A 14,214-nucleotide genomic window follows, 5' to 3' on the forward strand; every position below is an offset into this window, starting at 1 on the left:
TCGCTTCCCGATAGTTCGGCTGTCATCTGGCAGCCGCCGGGCCAAAGTCGCCAAACAAGTGACACAGTTAGGCTTCGCTTCCCGATAGTTCGGCTGTCATCTGGCAGCCGCCGAGCCAAAGTCGCCAAACAAGTGACACAGTTAGGCTTCGCTTCCCGATAGTTCGGCTGTCATCTGGCAGCCGCCGGGCCAAAGTCGCCAAACAAGTGACACAGTTAGGCTTCGCTTCCCGATAGTTCGGCTGTCATCTGGCAGCCGCCGGGCCAAAGTCGCCAAACAAGTGACACAGTTAGGCTTCGCTTCCCGATAGTTCGGCTGTCATCTGGCAGCCGCCGGGCCAAAGTCGCCAAACAAGTGACACAGTTAGGCTTCGCTTCCCGATAGTTCGGCTGTCATCTGGCAGCCGCCGGGCCAAAGTCGCCAAACAAGTGACACAGTTAGGCTTCGCTTCCCGATAGTTCGGCTGTCATCTGGCAGCCGCCGGGACAAAGTCGCCAAACAAGTGACACAGTTAGGCTTCGCTTCCCGATAGTTCGGCTGTCATCTGGCAGCCGCCGGGCCAAAGTCGCCAAACAAGTGACACAGTTAGGCTTCGCTTCCCGATAGTTCGGCTGTCATCTGGCAGCCGCCGGGCCAAAGTCGCCAAACAAGTGACACAGTTAGGCTTCGCTTCCCGATAGTTCGGCTGTCATCTGGCAGCCGCCGGGCCAAAGTCGCCAAACAAGTGACACAGTTAGGCTTCGCTTCCCGATAGTTCGGCTGTCATCTGGCAGCCGGCGAGCCAAAGTCGCCAAACAAGTGACACAGTTTGGCTTCGCTTCCCGATAGTTCGGCTGTCATCTGGCAGCCGCCGGGCCAAAGTCGCCAAACAAGTGACACAGTTAGGCTTCGCTTCCCGATAGTTCGGCTGTCATCTGGCAGCCGCCGGGCCAAAGTCGCCAAACAAGTGACACAGTTAGGCTTCGCTTCCCGATAGTTCGGCTGTCATCTGGCAGCCGCCGGGCCAAAGTCGCCAAACAAGTGACACAGTTAGGCTTCGCTTCCCGACAGTTCGGCTGTCATCTGGCTGCCGCCGGGCCAAAGTCGCCAAACAAGTGACACAGTTAGGCTTCGCTTCCCGATAGTTCGGCTGTCATCTGGCAACCGCCGAGCCAAAGTCGCCAAACAAGTGACACAGTTAGGCTTCGCTTCCCGATAGTTCGGCTGTCATCTGGCAGCCGCCGGGCCAAAGTCGCCAAACAAGTGACACAGGCTTCGCTTCCCGATAGTTCGGCTGTCATCTCGCAGCCGCCGGGCCAAAGTCGCCAAACAAGTGACACAGTTAGGCTTCGCTTCCCGATAGTTCGACTGTCATCTGGCAGCCGCCGGGCCAAAGTCGCCAAACAAGTGACACAGTTAGGCTTCGCTTCCCGATAGTTCGGCTGTCATCTGGCAGCCGCCGGGCTAAAGTCGCCAAACAAGTGACACAGTTAGGCTTCGCTTCCCGATAGTTCGGCTGTCATCTGGCAGCCGCCGGGCCAAAGTCGCCAAACAAGTGACACAGTTAGGCTTCGCTTCCCGATAGTTCGGCTGTCATCTGGCAGCCGCCGGGCCAAAGTCGCCAAACAAGTGACACAGTTAGGCTTCGCTTCCCGATAGTTCGGCTGTCATCTGGCAGCCGCCGGGCCAAAGTCGCCAAACAAGTGACACAGTTAGGCTTCGCTTCCCGATAGTTCGGCTGTCGTCTGGCCGCCGCCGGGCCAAAGTCGCCAAACAAGTGACACAGTTAGGCTTCGCTTCCCGATAGTTCGGCTGTCATCTGGCAGCCGCCGGGCCAAAGTCGCCAAACAAGTGACACAGTTAGGCTTCGCTTCCCGATAGTTCGGCTGTCATCTTGCAGCCGCCGGGCCAAAGTCGCCAAACAAGTGACACAGTTAGGCTTCGCTTCCCGATAGTTCGGCTGTCATCTGGCAGCCGCCGGGCCAAAGTCGCCAAACAAGTGACACAGTTAGACTTTGCTTCCAGATAGTTCGGCAAGTCATCTGGCAGCCGCCGAGCCAAAGTCGCCAAACAAGTGACACAGTTAGGCTTCGCTTCCCGATAGTTCGGCTGTCATCTGGCAGCCGCCGGGCCAAAGTCGCCAAACAAGTGACACAGTTAGACTTTGCTTCCAGATAGTTCGGCTGTCATCTGGCAGCCGCCGAGCCAAAGTCGCCAAACAAGTGACACAGTTAGGCTTCGCTTCCCGATAGTTCGGCTGTCATCTGGCAGCCGCCGGGCCAAAGTCGCCAAACAAGTGACACAGTTAGGCTTCGCTTCCCGATAGTTCGGCTCTCATCTGGCAGCCGCCGGGCCAAAGTCGCCAAACAAGTGACACAGTTAGGCTTCGCTTCCCGATAGTTCGGCTGTCATCTGGCAGCCGCCGGGCCAAAGTCGCCAAACAAGAGACACAGTTAGGCTTCGCTTCCCGATAGTTCGGCTGTCATCTGGCAGCCGCCGGGCCAAAGCCGCCAAACAAGTGACACAGTTAGGCTTCGCTTCCCGATAGTTCGGCTGTCATCTGGCAGCCGGCGAGCCAAAGTCACCAAACAAGTGACACAGTTAGGCTTCGCTTCCCGATAGTTCGGCTGTCATCTGGCAGCTGCCGGGCCAAAGTCGCCAAACAAGTGACACAGTTAGGCTTCGCTTCCCGATAGTTCGGCTGTCATCTGGCAGCCGCCGGGCCAAATTCGCCAAACAAGTGACACAGGCTTCGCTTCCCGATAGTTCGGCTGTCATCTCGCAGCCGCCGGGCCAAAGTCGCCAAACAAGTGACACAGTTAGGCTTCGCTTCCCGATAGTTCGGCTGTCATCTGGCAGCCGCCGGGCCAAAGTCGCCAAACAAGTGACACAGTTAGGCTTCGCTTCCCGATAGTTCGGCTGTCATCTGGCAGCCGCCGGGCCAAAGTCGCCAAACAAGTGACACAGTTAGGCTTCGCTTCCCGATAGTTCGGCTGTCATCTGGCAGCCGCCGGGCCAAAGTCGCCAAACAAGTGACACAGTTAGGCTTCGCTTCCCGATAGTTCGGCTGTCATCTGGCAGCCGCCGGGCCAAAGTCGCCAAACAAGTGACACAGTTCGGCTTCGCTTCCCGATAGTTCGGCTGTCATCTGGCCGCCGCCGGGCCAAAGTCGCCAAACAAGTGACACAGTTCGGCTTCGCTTCCCGATAGTTCGGCTGTCATCTGGCAGCCGCCGGGCCAAAGTCGCCAAACAAGTGACACAGTTAGGCTTCGCTTCCCGATAGTTCGGCTGTCATCTGGCAGCTGCCGGGCCAAAGTCGCCAAACAAGTGACACAGTTAGGCTTCGCTTCCCGATAGTTCGGCTGTCATCTGGCAGCCGCCGGGCCAAAGTCGCCAAACAAGTGACACAGTTAGGATTCGCTTCCCGATAGTTCGGCTGTCATCTGGCAGCCGCCGGGCCAAAGTCGCCAAACAAGTGACACAGTTAGGCTTCGCTTCCCGATAGTTCGGCTGTCATCTGGCAGCCGCCGGGCCAAAGTCGCCAAACAAGTGACACAGTTAGGCTTCGCTTCCCGATAGTTCGGCTGTCATCTGGCAGCCGCCGGGCCAAAGTCGCCAAACAAGTGACACAGTTAGGCTTCGCTTCCCGATAGTTCGGCTGTCATCTGGCAGCCGCCGGGCCAAAGTCGCCAAACAAGTGAAACAGTTAGGCTTCGCTTCCCGATAGTTCGGCTGTCATCTGGCAGCCGCCGGGTCAAAGTCGCCAAACAAGTGACACAGTTAGGCTTCGCTTCCCGATTGTTCGGCTGTCATCTGGCAGCCGCCGGGCCAAAGTCGCCAAACAAGTGACACAGTTAGGCTTCGCTTCCCGATAGTTCGGCTGTCATTTGGCAGCCGCAGGGCCAAAGTCGCCAAACAAGTGCCAAAGCTAGGCTTCGCTTCCCGATAGTTCGGCTGTCATCTGGCAGCCGCCGGGCCAAAGTCGCCAAACACGTGCCAAAGTTAGGCTTCGCTTCCCGATAGTTCGGCTGTCATCTGGCAGCTACAGGCCAAAGTCGCCAAACAAGTGCCAAAGTTAGGCTTCACTTCCCGATAGTTCGGCTGTCATCTGGCAGCCGCCGGGCCAAAGTCGCCAAACAAGTGCCAAAGCTAGGCTTCGCTTCCCGATAGTTCGGCTGTCATCTGGCAGCCGCCGGGCCAAAGTCGCCAAACAAGTGCCAAAGTTAGGCTTCGCTTCCCGATAGTTCGGCTGTCATCTGGCAGCCGCCGGGCCAAAGTCGCCAAACAAGTGTCAAAGTTAGGCTTCGCTTCCCGATAGTTCGGCTGTCATTTGGCAGCCGCAGGGCCAAAGTCGCCAAACAAGTGCCAAAGCTAGGCTTCGCTTCCCGATAGTTCGGCTGTCATCTGGCAGCCGCCGGGCCAAAGTCGCCAAACTAGTGCCAAAGTTAGGCTTCGCTTCCCGATAGTTCGGCTGTCATCTGGCAGCCGCCGAGCCAAAGTCGCCAAACAAGTGACACAGTTAGGCTTCGCTTCCTGATAGTTCGGCTTTCATCTGGCAGCCGCCGGGCCAAAGTCGCCAAACAAGTGACACAGTTAGGCTTCGCTTCCCGATAGTTCGGCTGTCATCTGGCAGCCGCCGGGCCAAAGTCGCCAAACAAGTGACACAGTTAGGCTTCGCTTTTCGATAGTTCGGCTGTCATCTGGCAGCCGCCGGGCCAAAGTCGCCAAACAAGTGACACAGTTAGGCTTCGCTTCCCGATAGTTCGGCTGTCATCTGGCAGCCGCCGAGCCAAAGTCGCCAAACAAGTGACACAGTTAGGCTTCGCTTCCCGATAGTTCGGCTGTCATCTGGCAGCCGCCGGGCCAAAGTCGCCAAACAAGTGTCAAAGTTAGGCTTCGCTTCCCGATAGTTCGGCTGTCATTTGGCAGCCGCAGGGCCAAAGTCGCCAAACAAGTGCCAAAGTTAGGCTTCGCTTCCCGATAGTTCGGCTGTCATCTGGCAGCCGCCGGGCCAAAGTCGCCAAACAAGTGTCAAAGTTAGGCTTCGCTTCCCGATAGTTCGGCTGTCATCTGGCAGCCGCCGGGTCAAAGTCGCCAAACAAGTGACACAGTTAGGCTTCGCTTCCCGATAGTTCGGCTGTCATCTGGCAGCCGCCGGGCCAAAGTCGCCAAACAAGTGACACAGTTAGGCTTCGCTTCCCGATAGTTCAGCTGTCATCTGGCAGCCGCCGAGCCAAAGTCGCCAAACAAGTGACACAGTTAGGCTTCGCTTCCCGATAGTTCGGCTGTCATCTGGCAGCTGCCTGGCCAAAGTCGCCAAACAAGTGACACAGTTAGGCTTCGCTTCCCGATAGTTCGGCTGTCATCTGGCAGCCGCCGGGCCAAAGTCGCCAAACAAGTGACACAGTTAGGCTTCGCTTCCCGACAGTTCGGCTGTCATCTGGCTGCCGCCGGGCCAAAGTCGCCAAACAAGTGACACAGTTAGGCTTCGCTTCCCGATAGTTCGGCTGTCATCTGGCAGCCGCCGAGCCAAAGTCGCCAAACAAGTGACACAGTTAGGCTTCGCTTCCCGATAGTTCGGCTGTCATCTGGCAGCCGCCGGGCCAAAGTCGCCAAACAAGTGACACAGTTAGGCTTCGCTTCCCGATAGTTCGGCTGTCATCTGGCAGCCGCCTGGCCAAAGTCGCCAAACAAGTGACACAGTTAATCTTCGCTTCCCGATAGTTCGGCTGTCATCTGGCAGCCGCCGGGCCAAAGTCGCCAAACAAGTGACACAGTTAGGCTTCGCTTCCCGATAGTTCGGCTGTCATCTGGCAGCCGCCGAGCCAAAGTCGCCAAACAAGTGACACAGTTAGGCTTCGCTTCCCGATAGTTCGGCTGTCATCTGGCAGCCGCCGGGCCAAAGTCGCCAAACAAGTGACACAGTTAGGCTTCGCTTCCCGATAGTTCGGCTGTCATCTGGCAGCCGCCTGGCCAAAGTCGCCAAACAAGTGACACAGTTAATCTTCGCTTCCCGATAGTTCGGCTGTCATCTGGCAGCCGCCTGGCCAAAGTCGCCAAACAAGTGACACAGTTAGGCTTCGCTTCCCGATAGTTCGGCTGTCATCTGGCAGCCGCCGAGCCAAAGTCGCCAAACAAGTGACACAGTTAGGCTTCGCTTCCCGATAGTTCGGCTGTCATCTGGCAGCCGCCGGGCCAAAGTCGCCAAACAAGTGACACAGTTAATCTTCGCTTCCCGATAGTTCGGCTGTCATCTGGCAGCCGCCTGGCCAAAGTCGCCAAACAAGTGACACAGTCAGGCTTCGCTTCCCGATAGTTCGGCTGTCATCTGGCAGCCGCCGGGCCAAAGTCGCCAAACAAGTGACACAGTTAGGCTTTGCTTCCCGATAGTTCGGCTGTCATCTGGCAGCCGCCGGGCCAAAGTCGCCAAACAAGTGACACAGTTAGGCTTCGCTTCCCGATAGTTCGGCTGTCATCTTGCAGCCGCCGGGCCAAAGTCGCCAAACAAGTGACACAGTTAGGCTCCGCTTCCCGATAGTTCGGCTGTCATCTGGCAGCCGCCGAGCCAAAGTCGCCAAACAAGTGACACAGTTAGGCTTCGCTTCCCGATAGTTCGGCTGTCACCTGGCAGCCGTCGCACTCTCAGAAAAAAGGGTGTATGTGGGTGTATCGCGCACCCTTACACCCCCCTTCGACTGGAGACACCCGCCGAGCGTAATCGCACTCCCATCACGCGAGTCCTCCTCTCCCAAAGGAATCGGCGGGCGTGGCGAGGGTGTTGCCAGGTGCACATTACACCGCCCCCCTTTCCTTTTTCAAAAAGGGGAGAGGGAGTGCTATCAGGAGAGCGCAAGAAAACAAACAAAATGCGCGCGGTAATAGAGTAGAGCGCGCGTCCTGATTAGCAGTCACTGGGCACACGTCATCCGACTGACAACCTATCGCGATAGCGATCGCGTTTCGCGCGTTATCTGGCCTTCGTGATGCCAGGAGACTTGACCTCCTCACCTGAGTCACCTCCTGCATTCCATCTCGGCGTGCTTCGGCGGCCATACTTTTGCTTCGGCTGGCGGGTGACATCGCCTTTGTTCATTCGCGCTATCTTGAATTGCGTGTTTTTTTAGAAGGTGGTTGGACAAAGCGGATCGTGTTCACGAAGCGATGCTTGACACGTAGTTGCACTGCAGTCACAAACCAAGATGTGCCCGCCCGATAAAGGTAAGTCTGCCGTTTACATGCACTTGTTGGATGCTGCGTTTGGCGAGGCATGGGGCCTGCTAGCTGGGGACGTGCTTTCCTTTTCTCCTGTCTATGTCAGAGTTTGTTCGCTTTTGTATTTGTGGCATGTGTGCGCGGTGGCGGTGCCCGGTTCTCTGAGTTTACAAACGAGCACGACATCGCAGCTTCGAGACATTATTCTTGCGTGTAGAGCTGGCGTCATTCAGAGCAACGGGTCTCTATCGTTTCGCCAAAAAACACTTTTTGTGGACAGATGTTTCATGGACTCTCGTTCGTCGACACTACCGTTCCATCGACAGTTGTTACGCGGATTTCGCGTTGTAGGGACATTTCGTCGCGGGTGTATCCTACCCGTACTATCCGCTTCGTGGCAACAGTGTGAGGCAGCTCCTTACAGAAAAAAGGTAGTTTGTGCTGTCGATGAGGCATTCTGGCGATGAATCATCGCGTATCTATAAAACGATCTGTCGGTGAAGCGTAGTTCGATTGCAGAGCAACATGCTCGCGCTTGTTACCGGCTTCGCTCGCACGTATGGTTATGCAATGCGATTTTCAGTGGGGATGATGGAACTAAGGTGGCGCTTCGGGATAAGGCGGTTAGAGTGCTTCTATAGGTTCCCTACGGGAGTCAGAGTTGCGCGTTCATCTTCGTAGCGCCGTCTTTCCTGTACGGCATGTTGATCCAGCTCCTCACGCGAATTTTGGACCTCTTGGCGAATATGTGCTGTCACCTCGACACGAGGCCAAGTGTCGAGAAAACAACGCGCGCGCAAGGCCTCTTCCGCCCGTTCCACACCCAAAACGTCAGCTACATCCTGTTCAACCATTGAGGCGCTGTGACCTAGATACTGCTCCCCCAAACTCGCCTTTGTCCCCATCGTGCGTAATCTTCCGCCCCGAGGTCGACACAACGAAACCATATTCCCTCCCTGCTCGGCCACTACGAGGAGGGAGAGGGTACTGGAACCATTGACTCTCGAACCGACGAGGCGCGCGGCGCGCTCAAAAGCAGGGGTGCGTACGGCGGGGCGCGTGCAACGTTACTTTCTTGCAGGGTACGTAGTCGGATCTCGGCAAATAGCGGCGCAGCGGCACGTAGAAAATAGACGCGCAACTCTGGCTCCCGTAGGGAGCCTATACAGGAACTGGTACTCTAGTGCAGCATCGAGATTATATGCTCCAGCCAGAGTTGCGCGTCTGGTTTCCACGTGCCGCCGCGCCGCTATTTGCCGATATCCGATCACGTGAGGAGCAGACTCCAAATGCCGTGCAAGAAAGCCACCGGTACGGCGGCTTCGCCGACGGTGCAAGCGCCTCGGTGCACATACCCCCGCTTTTGCCTCCTCCTGTCCTGCTTTCCAGGAAATGAGGAGGTAGAGCGCCGCGGCCGCTATTCCCCGAATTTAGTCGCGTGAGGAGCAGACTTGAAGTGCAGGAAAGCCGGAGCTACTGGGATGAACGCGCAACTCCTGACTCCCGTAGGCTGCGTCTGCAGGAACTCTAGGGCAGCATGGAGTTCCTGCGTAGGCCCCCTACGGTAGCCAGAGCAGGGTTGCCAGGTATTTGCAGATTAACCCGTCAAAATTTCCTGATATTGTGCCCAAGAATAGCCAAATGTCGGGCTACAAAAATAGCCCAACACATAAAATTTCATACAAGGTATTTACATCTCTTTGGAACACGGGAAACATGATACATGACATAAGCCAATTATTTACAGAAGAAAGCAATAAGAGGATAAAGCGCCCCCATGTATATTTTACTGCAGCGAAAGAAGGGGGTTCTCAATTCATCTGTTAAGCTGCCCCCACTCCTCTTCCTCCCTCCTTCTGGAAACACGTGCCTCCACCCCTGCCTGCGGTATTAAATCATGCCAAAAAACTTCAGAAAAACGATATTGCACCTCCGCAACCAACACCAATGAGGGTCCACATATTGTATTTGCACGCTTGTGATTTGGATAGTTTCCTTTCCTAACCTCTTGAGTTGCTTGTTTTTCTCTACCCGGCGCAGAAATATCATGTTTAAGGCTTTGAAAATTGTTGAATATCGGGTATAAAATAGCTTAATAGCCAACCACCAGATTTTCCTGCCTATTACAAAACTGAGTAGCCCAATTGGGCTCTTTATAGCCCAACCTGCCAACCCTGAGCCAGAGCTGCGCGTTCACCCCGGAGGACCGGCTTTCCTGCAGGGGACGAAATTCTGCTCCTCATCTCACTGGATTGGGCGAATAGCAACGTGCTCTTTCTCCTTTCCTGAAAAACAGGAAAGGAGGAAGAGACAAAAGCAGGGGAACGTACGCTGAGGAGATTGCAACGTCGGCGAAACGGCCGTATCGGCGGCTTTCCTGCACAGTATTTGGATTTTGCTCCTCACATGATCGGATCTAGGCGAATAGCGGCGTGTCAGCGTGTGGATAACAGACGCGCAACTCTGACTCCCGTAGAGAGCCTATGCAGGAACTCTAGGGCAGCATTCACCAGCTTCGGTGTGTGTATGGTGCTCAGTTTGGCGTTACTTTGAGAGCTCTATTCGGAAACATGTGCAGTGGCTGTACCCGCGGATGCTAACTTTTGCGAAGCTCGAGTTTGGCTAACTTTGAATTGTAATGTTGGTACCCTACTTGTCAGACTCTTTCTTGGGCAAAATTTGTAAAATTAGACTACACGTTTTATTGCATTTTTCATTTGTGAAGCATACACTTTATCACACTACAGCAACAATTAGGTGTCGCAGTGTTAATGGTTCAAAAACGCGAGTGTCTCTTTGTGCTTGTAGTATGCAAGTCACCTCACGCACCTGTGAAGTGTGAGATAACATAAGATGCTTGGTTAGATCACGTGTACTAATGACTCGAATCTCTAACGCACAGGAGTGAAGCTCTGCTGCTAGCACAGATGTCGCCATAGTCTCGAGGCACCGTCTGGCAAGGTAAGCGATCAACTAGCTTGCTGATTTTTGTTTTCTTGTCAGATTAAGCATATATTGTAAAATTAGGCTAAGTGCTTGCTTAGATCACGTGTACTAATGACTTTCATCTCTACTGCACAGGCGAGAGGATCTGCTTGTAGCACAGTCGCTACCATAGTCCCGATGCCCTCTCTGGGTAGGTAAGCAACCAACTATCCTGCACTGTTTTTTTTAGTTTGTAATGCATGTCTTGTCAAATTGGGCTTGGTGTCTAGCTAGGTCACGTTTACTAATGACTATTTGCACCTAGCAGTGATGCCATCATTGTCCCGAGGCACGTTCTGGCAAGGTAAGCAATTCACTACCCTGCGGACCCTATTTTCTTTTTTTTTTCTTCTTTACTTGTCAGGCTGCTAAGTAAAATTGTGTGACTAGGCTAGGTGCTTGTCTATATCTCGTATACTAATGAGTAATCTAATGCACAGGCGAGAGGCTCTGCTTGTAGCACAGACGCTACCATAGTCCCGAGGCTCTGTCTGGCAAGGTAAGCAATCAACTATGCTGCAGACTGCTTTTCTTTTTCTCAGGTTGTTAGCGTATCTTGTGAAACTAGGCTTGGTGCTTGCATAGATCACGTTTGCTAATGCCTATTCTCTGATGCACAGACCAGAAGCTCTGCACCTAGCAGATGCCGCCATAGTCCCGAGGCACCGTCTGGCAAGGTGAGCAATTGATTATCCGGTGGACCCTGTTTTCTTTTCTTCTTTACTTGTCAGACTGCTAGGCTTATATTGTGTGATTAGGCTTGGTAGTTGGTTAGATTACATGTACTGATGACTCAAATCTCTGATGGACAGGCTGCCCTCACGGCAAAACAGGTTTAATTTTGGCAGACGCCTTTCGTCAAGCATGGTACGCAGTCTTTGCCATTTTGTAACTATTTGATTCAACGGGGGCGACATGTTTTCTTTAGCGGCATTAATGATAAATAAAGAGTTTGAAGTAAGAAGGACAGCATATAAAATGGCACAAACAAGGAGCAAAGCATAGATACCATTCACATGGGCATTCCAACCGGGGGGGGGGGGGGGGGGCAGGGGGGCGCAAGGCATGTGTTGTCACCCCCCCCCTCTGCCACCCCCCTAAAACAGCCGCCACAGGGCAGGTTAAAGACTGGCCGGCGGCGCCCAAGGGATTGCAAGTTACAAAATGTGGAGAGCGCAAGGTCCCTTTAACAAATTTCTTAACCCCCATGCCCTACAGAAGCCCTCGATCTTTTGGGGTGGGCTATCTGGCCTCTACACTCAAATGTGTTTGAGAGCACTGCTTTAGATGGTCCAAAATTTTGTTAAAGGAAGCTTGCATTAGGACACCTCTGATGTTGGCATTCGTTTATCTGGTTAGGCGCCACTGAGTACAAGGTTGCTTATGGCATTTTTCGGCTAATTGTGCATTTTATTAGTAAAACATAAACACAGTTGCAATAAGAAACAGGCTGGCATTGTTGAAAACCGCCAAAATCAGTTGTTTAAGTATATTGAAAACACATGCTTTTTATCTGTGTTTTCGGTTTTCCAGCCTTGCACCTGTATCTAAAGTGGTAAACTTTCCACCCCACTATTCCTCAATGGTGTGCAAAATATTTATGAAGTTGGCTGAGTTCCTGGTTTTTGGTAATGCTAATTAAGTAAGGTGTGGGGCCTTGAAGTGTCCTATATGTACCTAATCGTGGTATACAACTGGGTTTTGCTTTTCAGGAATGCTTCATGGCTCTTTTTGGTGGTCAACACCCAAGGCAAGGACTAAAAGATAAGACATGCAAAAAGAAGAAGAAAAGAAACAAGTGACGTTTCTGGTGCTTGCATTCAATGTGTATTTTTGTAGTATATGTTTCACCCAGTGTTTATGAGCAATAAATATGTAGGAACAGATACCAATTTTTGTAGCTTATTTTATAAAATATTGCATGATCCTGACAATGTTATATTCGCAGGAGTGACACAAAAGCTCTCAATTTTATTTCAGGTTGACAGTTAGGACGTCAAAATGATGCCAGTCCATATAATGAAATGACGATAGAATGGGGGATTGGCAGCTTAACTGTTTTCGGGTTGACAAATGGGACATGAAAATGACACAAAACACCGTCCTTTGACGGTTAAAAGCTTGGAAAAGAGCTGCAAAGACATTTCCTGTAAATTTGATGGAAAATGTTCTAGTGTTAGTTTTGTTGACTTCGCACATGTACACCTAAGAGTGGGGTTTATCGGTTAGAAGGGTGTGGAAAACGGTATATAAGTACACCTAAGAATTAGGTGTAACTGCATTCCCAATAAGTGAGAAACGGAATATCTGTGCACCTAAGAATGGGGTGTATCAGTATTCCCAGTAAGTGAGAAATGGAATATATGTACACCTAAGAATGGGGTGTATGAGTATTCCCAGTAAGTGATAAACGGAATATATGTGCACCTAAAGGAGGGGTGTATCAGTATTCCCAGTAAGTGAGAAACGGAATATACGTACACCTAAGAAGGGGGTGTATCAGTATTCCCAGCAAGTGAGAAACGGAATATATGTACACCTAAAAATGGGGTGTATCAGTATTCCCAGTAAGTGAGAAACGGAATATATGTACACCCCGGGTGGGGTGTGTCTTATGCACCCGCTGAGGTGCACATGTGCACCTCAAAATGAGGTGCATGTATGCACCCCTTTTTGGGGTGTCGCATATATACCCATGGGGGTGTCGTATATGGGACAAGTCACATACACCCCACTGGGTGTAAGTACTACACCCCTTTTTTTTAGAGTGCGGGCCAAAGTCGCCAAACAAGTGACACAGTTAGGCTTCGCTTAACGATAGTTCGGCTGTCATCTGGCAGCCGCCGGGCCAAAGTCGCCAAACAAGTGACACAGTTAGGCTTCGCTTCCCGATAGTTCGGCTGTCATCTGGCAGCCGCCGGGCCAAAGTCGCCAAACAAGTGACACAGTTAGGCTTCGCTTCTCGATAGTTCGGCTGTCATCTGGCAGCCGCCGGGCCAAAGTCGCCAAACAAGTGACACAGTTAGACTTTGCTTCCAGATAGTTCGGCTGTCATCTGGCAGCCGCCGAGCCAAAGTCGCCAAACAAGTGACACAGTTAGGCTTCGCTTCCCGATAGTTCGGCTGTCATCTGGCAGCCGCCGGGCCAAAGTCGCCAAACAAGTGACACAGTTAGACTTTGCTTCCAGATAGTTCGGCTGTCATCTGGCAGCCGCCGAGCCAAAGTCGCCAAACAAGTGACACAGTTAGGCTTCGCTTCCCGATAGTTCGGCTGTCATCTGGCAGCCGCCGGGCCAAAGTCCCCAAACAAGTGACACAGTTAGGCTTCGCTTCCCGATAGTTCGGCTCTCATCTGGCAGCCGCCGGGCCAAAGTCGCCAAACAAGTGACACAGTTAGGCTTCGCTTCCCGATAGTTCGGCTGTCATCTGGCAGCCGCCGGGCCAAAGTCGCCAAACAAGAGACACAGTTAGGCTTCGCTTCCCGATAGTTCGGCTGTCATCTGGCAGCCGCCGGGCCAAAGCCGCCAAACAAGTGACACAGTTAGGCTTCGCTTCCCGATAGTTCGGCTGTCATCTGGCAGCCGGCGAGCCAAAGTCGCCAAACAAGTGACACAGTTAGGCTTCGCTTCCCGATAGTTCGGCTGTCATCTGGCAGCCGCCGGGCCAAAGTCGCCAAACAAGTGACACAGTTAGGCTTCGCTTCCCGATAGTTCGGCTGTCATCTGGCAGCCGCCGGGCCAAAGTCGCCAAACAAGTGACACAGTTAGGCTTCGCTTCCCGATAGTTCGGCTGTCATCCGGCAGCCGCCGGGCCAAAGTCGCCAAACAAGTGACACAGTTAGGCTTCGCTTCCCGATAGTTCGGCTGTCATCTGGCAGCCGCCGGGCCAAAGTCGCCAAACAAGTGACACAGTTAGGCTTCGCTTCCCGATAGTTCGGCTGTCATCTGGCAGCCGCCGGGCCAAAGTCGCCAAACAAGTGACACAGTTAGGCTTCGCTTCCCGATAGTTCGGCTGTCATCTGGCAGCCGCCGGGCCAAA

At 53.2% G+C, this 14,214-nt stretch overlaps 1 long non-coding RNA gene across 2 annotated transcripts; it reads left to right on the top strand.

Annotated features, from left to right (window-relative positions):
• Positions 1-7,091: 7,091 nt before the first annotated feature.
• On the top strand, positions 7,092-11,048 carry LOC120840278. Of its 2 annotated transcripts, XR_005715505.3 has the most exons (5): positions 7,092-7,198; positions 10,095-10,153; positions 10,618-10,676; positions 10,798-10,854; positions 10,990-11,048. It is a non-coding gene; the product is annotated as an uncharacterized LOC120840278 (long non-coding RNA). The 2 variants fall into 2 exon arrangements; XR_006078165.1 differs by lacking the exons at positions 7,092-7,198; positions 10,095-10,153 and adding an exon at positions 10,404-10,481.
• The last annotated feature ends 3,166 nt before the right edge of the window (positions 11,049-14,214 follow it).

The sequence above is a fragment of the Ixodes scapularis genome, unplaced genomic scaffold (assembly GCF_016920785.2).
Source record: "Ixodes scapularis isolate PalLabHiFi unplaced genomic scaffold, ASM1692078v2 PGA_scaffold3__209_contigs__length_174095766, whole genome shotgun sequence".
NCBI classification, from domain to species: Eukaryota; Metazoa; Arthropoda; class Arachnida; order Ixodida; family Ixodidae; genus Ixodes; species Ixodes scapularis.